Source organism: Meleagris gallopavo, chromosome 11 (assembly GCF_905368555.1).
Source record: "Meleagris gallopavo chromosome 11, MGAL_WU_HG_1.1, whole genome shotgun sequence".
NCBI lineage: Eukaryota > Metazoa > Chordata > Aves > Galliformes > Phasianidae > Meleagris > Meleagris gallopavo.
In genome coordinates, this window is record NC_139414.1 from 17,455,389 (window position 1) to 17,464,855 (window position 9,467).

A 9,467-nucleotide genomic window follows, 5' to 3' on the forward strand; every position below is an offset into this window, starting at 1 on the left:
AGCAGTGGGTAGCCCACCCAGTGACGTGCTTCTGTGTGTTGCTGTGCTGTAGTGCTGCGTGCTGCTGTCAGGCTTCTGCATCCATTGGAGGTGTGATTTTTCTCTGAGATACGCAGCTCAGCATCTCTAGTTCACTGTAAATTATGAATGGAATCAAGCCCTATCTTTTTTGACCCCTTCACTGTTGATAGAGGAGAACCTCTGTCTGAAATAGCACTTGTTTAAGAAGTCAGCTACAGTGAAAACCAAAGAACCAACCAATTTTTGCATCAAAACAAGCAGTAGTGGAGAAGTTAAGGGAGATACATTTTGCTTTGTAATCATTTGCTACATTTTTCACTTGAATGAAGACTCCAGAACTTTGAGTTTTTGGGAGGTTATGAAGAGCTCTGTACTTAATCATGTCTCACTGCTCATTCTGAAATCATAAATAGCAGTATAAAAACACACAGGAAAAACATCAGTGATTAATAGCAATTTAAAAAGCCAGATGCACCAGATGATGTATCTATGTAATGCATCTTGAGTTTTTTTTCTGAGATACGAGTAGACTATTTGAGCAAGCAAAGTTCTGTTCCACTAGCAAGTGTAACAGTTACTTATTGGGCTTGATTATTCCATATGTTAATATGTTGCTGCTCCTGCAGCTGTTGGCAGCAAAGGGCTCCTTTGAGGCAGTTGCATGCATGCTAATGAAGCCCTGGGTCTATTGCTGAGCTGCTGCTCCGGCTGTTTGTGGCCCTGGGTAACAACAGCAGAGGATCCCTTATTTAGCACAAACAAAACCTGCAGATGACAAATGAGTTTCCTCGTGGAAGTTGTAAGGATTGGTGCAAATTCAGTGTGGGCTGTGAAGACAACTGTGGAGACTTGTTAGAGAAATAAGACGTGCTTTTAAAAAAGATGGGAGAAATGATTCAGGCGGTGATTTCAGTTGTTGACTCTGAGAGAAAACTGTTTCCTTTCCACCCGAGAGCCTCACAGCTCCAGGAAACTCAGACTTGAAGTGCTTGCATTTCATAACCCACGTCTTTCACTTGGAGGCACAAGCTTTGACTACAAAGTTTTGCTCGGTCCTCAGCTTCTGTCACATTTATGGCCCCACTGTTGTACCTAATATCTGCTTAAGAGACTTTTTGCTTTATTTCCATGCCTCTGTGTTATTTGAAGTAGAGCTGCCCACACATTCGTTGCCCTGGTTGTACATATATTTCTCAGGTGTCAAATGCTGAGCCTCTTTGCTTCTGCACAGCCTCTGGAAACCCAGGTTTGTGCCGTGTCCTTATCCACCTCAGCTCACCTCATTGGGGAGGGATGTTTGTGCCTCATTGCCTCACTTCATTGCTGCTTGCCTTTAAAAGCAAATAGTGGAAGAAAAAAAGAAAAAAACAAGGCAGGCTCTGATGCTGCTGCTTTCTGAGCATTATTCAGACCTTACACATCTTACACAACTCTTCAGAGGTAAGTAATTATCTGGCAGAGCCACATAACTTTGCTATCCGCTCTCTGTGCTGAGACAAAGCTGCTGAGCCTGTGTTCTTCTGGAAAATAAAAGTAATTAAAAAAAGACTTTAAAGGAAAAGCTGCTGTTCCCATGCAGAGTGTGCTTGTTTGGGCAGTTTGATGTCCTATTTTTATTATAAATATAATTGAATTTCCAATAGTTACATGCAAACAACTGTTGTCTGGGAATAAAAAGAAGTAGACGTATGCTAATTGAAAGCTCTGATAATTACACAATCTTCAAATTAATTAACGAGCCAAAGGCAGCCAAACATTAGCATTTAGAAAGTGCTTTGCTGCATTAACCACTAATGAGTTCATTTAAATCTATCATGCAACCCATTTTGGAAAGCATGAGCCATATTTAATCATATTCAATCAGATTTAATAATGAAATCCTTAACACTGGGCATTGTTAGTTGTGAAATTACCAAAGAATTTTAGTTATTAAGCATGGGGAATAGGATATTAATATTTATTGTTAGTTGAAATGTCTATTGAGGGAGTTACAGAAATAAAAGATGCACATGTGCAGGAAAATATGTTCTTAAAATAAGTGAGAAGTGCCAAAGGATTTGGTATATTCATTTGTTTATCTTTTTAGTAAATGACAGTCAGGAATACAGGTTACTTTGAGAAATGAACAAGTAATTTCTAAAGTATACTTGGGAATTCCATGATCAAATGTAAATAGTTTTAACTATTTCCTATTTTCAGCCCAAGTTATTATGGCACTGCTGTTTGTTGGCACTGTTCTTTTTCATTCCTTTAGAGCTGAAATAACACAAAAGTCATCACAGGAGCTTCTCTTTCTCTGCATTTTAAACAGAGTAACTGAGGTGCAACCTCCATCTTTCCATTGCTTTCCACAGAAAGCCTAATTTCTGGCCCCATTGAAAGCACAGCGTACTTCATTGTGGGACTTAATAGAGCAGATAAATCACCATCAGCTCAAAAAATAGACTTCTTCCACCCAAATCAGTGAAGTTACAAAACTCACTAGGTTGCTTTGGATAAAATATCTTTCTCTTCAAAATGTTTTGCTGAATATTTCAGTCACGTAGAGCTGTTTGGATGAAAATTTAATGCCAGCAGTTTCTTGCATTCAGTGCTGCACACAGCAGCCATCAGCTACATTGCCCACCTGGGATGTGGCAGGCTACAGAGAGGATACCAGCAGAAAGCTCTCCTGGTGTCAGAGTTATCATGGCAGGGGATTCTTTCCGTTTCTCATGAAATGGTTCATACAATATTCTGGTAGCTCCTGTACTTGTTCCCATATCTTGAATTTTCATGGTGTGAATATTTGGTGCCCAGGGCAAGCCAGGACAGTGGAGATCAGCGTTGGACTGCTGTGGTATAGTGCAGTCCTGTTATGGTAACCAGGCAATCAAGTTAGAATAAAAGTAACAAACAGGGACTGTCATCCTACAATGATGTAACCTGAGGGGTTTATTCACATCCTTCTCCTTGAGAAGTTTATTAAGAAAAGAAGAAAAAGAGGCAGGGAGTAGAACAAAATCAGAGTTGTCTGACCCAGTTCTCTGCAGGGCTGCAAGAGGAAGCTTGATACTCCCTATTGCTCCATTCTGCAAGATGGGCTGAGTGGGAGATCCCTCCTGACTTTTGTGTAATGCTTGTTCAAATGATCTCCAGTTCTCATCTGCCATGAATCTCCATCAAGTGCAGGGAGCGAAAGATTCAGTATACAGAAAGACAGATATTTTTTTTAATTGAAAAAAAAACAAACAACAACCATATCTGGAATACCATTAGAAATGGAGAGGTTTGGGAGTGGAGGTGGAGGTTGTTTCATTTTCTTTCTAAGAAGTTGGTTGGTTCTAGGAAAATGAAATCCTTTCCCCAAATTAGAAGGGTTTGTTTGAAAACGCTTTTATTATCAACTCAGTTTATCTTCAATTTCTACATAAATGTGTTATAGCTCTTGCCCAGTGTTGTTAGCTCAAATTCAGCTTCTCACTTTTGTGAGTCAGGTCCGTGTGAGAGCGATTAATTCACAAGGCACCTATTAACACACAAAAAACCTCACTTAACAGGGCATTTCAACTGTGAACCTCAAAGAATCTTAGCAGCAGCAAAATGCCATAGAGAAAGCAGGCAGGTGGGGGGATAAAATGCCAAGAAGTCTTACTGAACACTTGTTGATGCAGTTGACAACAATTTCTTAGCAACATCAGGTGTTCACTGGTTGAGGGGGTTGGTGCATCACTTTGGGCATAGCACATCGTGTCTGTCCTGCTGCTCAAAAGAAGCCAAGGAATCCTAATTCCCAATCTCTTGGTGTGATTACAAAACCTTCCTTAGTAAAACAGTAGTAGTAGGAGTTGCTCCTTTGCATCCTGATGCATAAATATCCACCAGTTATAGCAGCATAATAGAATGAATTTGCCAGGTCTCATGAAAATATGCCGACTAAAACACTTGATTAGGACTAGTTTAAGACATAAGAGGATGTTTTTAGCTGCTGGTAGAGATAAAAGTAATTGTAAAAATGAAATGATTCTCAGTTTGAAGCTATATTCTTAAGCTTTTAAGTGTTTTTAAATAGGATTTCTATATTCACACCAGCACATTTCCTGTCATTAGTAGTACTTCTTGTTACAGCACACTTCACAAGCAATAGAGCAAAGTTTCAGGGTGGTGTTTCTACAAGTTGAAAGCCATCAACATTTTAGAACTTCTTTACAATAGGAAAATTGCACTGGTGTAAGGAGTGATTTTCTGTGAGTATAGTTAAACCTGTGCCAGCCAATCTGCTGGTGTTCATTTTTCATTTAAGAACTGTTTAATTTAAATCAATTGAGAATTCATTCAGGTTGAACTAAACGCAGTCCTTGGAATCTGAAACGCATACATCCCTATGGCTGTTTGTTCTGCCCAAGCTTGGTTGTTTCTGAGGCTGAAAGAAACTAAACTGACGCAGCCACCCAGGGCAGGAATGCCACGTTCTCCCCTGACTACCCAAATGTAAGTGATCTAAAAAAGTGTTGCCCAGAAGAAGCTATGAACATGGACCATCCCTGAAGCAGAGGTTCTGCTCCATGAGGTGCTCCAGGCTCTTCCTTGCCCTAGAAGTTTTTTGCTACGTGAGCCCATCTGCAGCTCACCTGAGAGCTATGCAGTGTACACAAAGGGAAGATGCCACAAGCTTAATTACTCTGTGGAATGCTCACATATTTTCAGGGAGGTTTATTTTAAGTGATATGTGAGACATCCTCATGAGGTATTTGTATAGCTGGCAGTGTATATCCAAACGTGCTCTGGAAATGTCCTGCTTACTGGAAATTGTATTTAAGAGGATGATTATGAAATTAGACAGGCCCATTAAACGTTTGGTCCTTTTGTGATGTTTCTCTCTCACTTTTTGTTCTGAAGAGATAATGGGAAATTCATAGGCCTGCTAAGCTGAAATGGATGAGCTAACCTTCCTTTCTTTCTAAAACCAAAGCAGTTTTCCCTATGGAGGAATAAACTACGGAACAAGGGGATGTGACTTGCTGGACTTGGATGCATCTTGCGATATCAGGCCACAGGTATTATAGCCCTGCTGCCAGAGTCCACGTAGAAAAAGAAGTAGTACTGCAGTATCTTGCAATACATGAGTGCTGACTCCTGTGCCCCAATGTATGATCACATGAAAAAGGAGAGTTAAAACACCTCTGAAATAAAGAGGCTCCAAATGGCAGAACTTCAGAGGTGCTCAAAATCCAAATCAGAGTTTAGTAGCTTAAGCCTTATCCCTAATTGAAATAAGTGAGAGTGCCTATACTCTTTACCAGTGTTGGTGTCATAAATATCTCCATTAAGCAGCAATTAAGCTGCTGGGATTTGGGCTGTATGCCATTATAAGAGGTAATTATAAAAGAATTGGATTAATTAGTTCCTGAATTATTTATGTAGACATAAATATTGCACATAAGATCAGTGTTTAAACAGGATACTGGCACAGAAAGAGGAAGGGAGTGATACTTTGATTTATGCTATTTCCTTAGTTCTTCCTCAGCAAAATTCACTAAAAGTTGAAGTTCGCTAAAAATGAGCTATTCCCTTTCTTAATGTGCACACCTTATCAGCCCTTATAGAAATATACTCCCTTGATAAAGCCACTGTGTGCTTTTTGTAATCTCTCCAAGTCACTACAAATAATAAGCATTGAGAGTTCTCTCTTGTCAATACAGTGAAGTCAATCTTCTGTCTGTTGCAGTATAATTTAGACCTAGGGGAAATGACTGATTTCACAGATATTAACTTTATCGAATATACAAACAACAGATGTATTATAGGGGAAAGAATTTCTGTGTGAGCAGCACAAAGAACTCCAGCAATCAGCAAATTCAATCTGCTTTTGACACTACTGTGTTCCCAGAGTATAAAAGCAGTTGTCAGCTGTAAAATAATACAAAGACGGGCAAAGTGAAAACAGTGCAGGCTATTTAGTATGCAAGCATCCTAGAGCCTTAAACAGGAGGCGTTTATGAAAACAAAAAATATGGTTTGAAATAAAATTGTCACCTCCAAATTTATCTATTCTCATGTATCAGGACGCAACTTGATAGATCAGGAAGAAATTTTCTGAAATATAAAAGCTGAAGTGGGAAAAGGCTGTGCTGTTCCTCACAGGACGGGCTGATCAATGGGAAAATGTGCCCAGGCTTTTGTGGGTTATCTGTGAACACTGAAGGGAGACCAGTGTCCAGTGGGAGTGCTTGGTATAAACATATTAAAAACATTTAATAGATCTCTCTTTTGCTGCCTTTCTGAAAGATAGATGGGAAAATCTCCCAGTACCGCAGGGAATGGGTTCAGCCAGTGGAGGTGGTGCATGCAATGGCCGGCATGCTAGGAAACATGCAGGCAGGGGAGATGGAAAGCAGTGGATCTTTCTCTTGTCAAAACAGTGCACAACAGCAAGGGAGGAACTTGTACAATATGTAAAGGAAACCCAGCTGCCCCTGACTGAACTGGCAAGTGGTTTTGTGGAACTTAATTATTTTCCCCCATTTTTCTGTCTGCATGGCAGTGTAGGTGGTTGCCCTCCCTGCTTTTGTGAGCTCTAACCAGCATGACAATAAGTGTATTTGAAGTATGGCTTATTTCTTAAATGTGGCGTATGAACAGGAGGGTTTCTTGTTTTCTCTGGAGGAAATGATTTGTGGAGAATATTTTGCACCACGACCCGCAGCATCAAAAAACCTCAGATCTTCAGCCCTTTTAGAAAAGCTGGAGTACCTGAAAATGACAGGTAAAAGGAGGTTGGGGCCTGGAATAACACAGTCTGAGGTTTCTTTGGTAGTAGTGAGCACAGAAAGGGAAATGTTAGCAGACAGCTTCTGATGGATCCGGTTTTTCTCCTTGATTTAAAAGGCTCTCGGTGTGCAATAAATCATCTACCTGTAATTACTTGTAATTAAGTGGTTTTGTACAGCTCTAGTAGTTTAGATTGAAGTGACCAGTCTCAGCCATATGTGCTGATTCTATGGAGATGACAATGATCATTTGATGGGCTTTAATTTCTTTTGAGCTGTCACCTCTGTGAAAGTTTCTTTAATTTTAGCTGCTTAATAGGACTGGCACCGTATGATGCCCAGAAAGCCATGGGTACTAATGGGGCTGAAGTCAGTCTGGTTGGTATATGAAGAGTTGGTCTAAGACACAGGCAGAAAGAAGTACCTGAAGGGAATGCAGTTCTGTTAGTGCTGAAATCTCAGGTTTCTGCTGATTTGACAATTTAGAAAGGAAAAAGTCAAAACAAATCATTCTGACTTCCTTCTGTAGATTAATTGCATTTTGGTTTTAAAATGGGCATTGTTTACTTTCTTGCATACAAATGTTTTAGGATGTTTTGACATGATAAAATGTAGTGGTTCAACATTATGGAAACAACAGCTACACATTTCTGTCTCACAGAAGAGTTTGCTTTTCTCTTAACAGTAAGAAAAATACAATTTGAGTATTTCTCCTGAGGTTTTAAAGTTCATTTTCCTGAAAAACTTTAATTTTATGTTTTAGATGGAGACTCTCCTGTACGGTGAGAACCCCTGTCATGCATCTTAGGAGAGATTTCAACATATAAGTCACCTTACTTTGCAGAAAGCAGCTAGAATAAAAGTAATAGAGCTCAAGAGTTGCTGGGTGCCACTGCTGGTGCTGAGTTTGCCGTGATATGTGCCGTGGCATTTGGGCAAGTGAGTCCGTTTGTCTGCATCTCATACACCTGATAAATGGAAACAGTCATCATTTAGTGCGTTCTCAGGAGGCACTGAGATTGTGCTAACACTCCCCAAAAAGCACTTCTGAGGTAAGATGCTGTTCAAGTGTACAGCATTGATCACAGCATAGTACAAAGCCCTGTTACCTGTTATTTAGTCCCTAACCATGCTGAGTACCCAGCCATGCACCAGCTGTGATCTCTTTAGGGCTGTGAGCTTGGAGCATTAGTGGTATCATTAGTGTGTGGTCTGGGATCTCCTTAGCTCTCATCTGACTACAGTGAAAAGGCTTAAATACACAGACAAATATGAATGGGGTCTGAAGAGAAATGTAAATGTTTGTACAATGCATCTGTGAAAGCCAGTTGATAGCTTCCCAGCTGCCAACCAGCTCATGCTTCTGGGTAAATTCTGCACCTTGTCTCTTCTCCCCTGGCTGGCAGCGAGGTGCTGTGGTTACTGATTTTCCCCTCCATTTTTAGCCACCTTAGGGAATGAACTTTGCACCTGTTTTAAATTAATTTATCAGAGAGCCACACAAGGACCTGTGGCAATTGTATGTATTCCCATGGCGTGGTTTGAAAACTGAACACATCCAAAATCGCAGATGCCTCTTGTGGAGGTTGGTCTGATTGTCTGGGTTGCATTACCAGGAGGGCCTCTGGGGTCAAGTTATGGGACCTTTGGGAAATGGTGGAGAACTAAATCCAAATTTTTACATTCCTGCTCAACAGCCAACAGTTCTGTGTAGTCACAAGACTATGGGAACATCAGTTTAGGACCTTACATACATCCTTAGGTCCTTAGCCTGTGGAATTGAATGGTATGCAAGTGGTTTAAGCAGTATATTTCACACTATCTTTACTGTTATGATTTAAACACTACAGTGCAATGTGTCTCAGATGGTGAGCTGTGATTGCTCAAGCCATGCATAATTTTTTTTAATGGATGAGTGGGGAGGTATCAGATGGTGGCAGTCACTCAGCAGCTCAGATGGCAAAGCAGTATCAGTAATTATCGGCTGCAAACATTTATGCTCTCAGGATACTACCAACTGCTGTGAATTGCTAGTTCCTCCAGAGCAGGAACTGAACCTAGATGCCTGCAGCAGTTTTTCTGCCTGCTCTTACTCCAGAGCTTTCTGGAGGTCCATTGGGAAGAAGGAATGGATATCGCTCAGCTCTCCTCCATCTGTTGGCTGGGCTTGCAGACAGTGTTAATCCTTCAACATCCAAAACCATCTCTCTGCCTGAGCCTACCAGTCTGCAGCTGAAGGGGCTCAAGGAGCCATTCCCAGCCTGCTGCGCTGGATGTTTCAAGGAAAGCGATTCAGCCAGCAGACAAAGTTCCTTCCAAACACAACCCCAGGAGTCTTGACCACCCCAGATGCTAAGTTCTAGCAGTGAAATTCTGCTTGACAAAGCCAGTAATGGACTTTCTGCTTGAAATTATCAAGCTCCTCGCGCAGCACCAGCCCCGTGCCATTGCCACCTGGCACGGGTGCGGGGTGAGGGTACGTCAGCGACCACAGGTGGAGGAAATTTCTCCTCAGAACACTCGGGCTCTGGCCGTTGAGGAGCTCTTCAGAGGGAGAGTGCTGCTGCGGGAGGCAGAAGCTCGGTTAGAGAATTTGGTAATTTGTTGTTATTTGTTTGTTCCTCTCGCCTAGTGATGCGGTCTGCGGGCGTGGTGAGAGGGCTGCAGGCTGTGTTGCGGGTGCCGAGGCTATAAAAA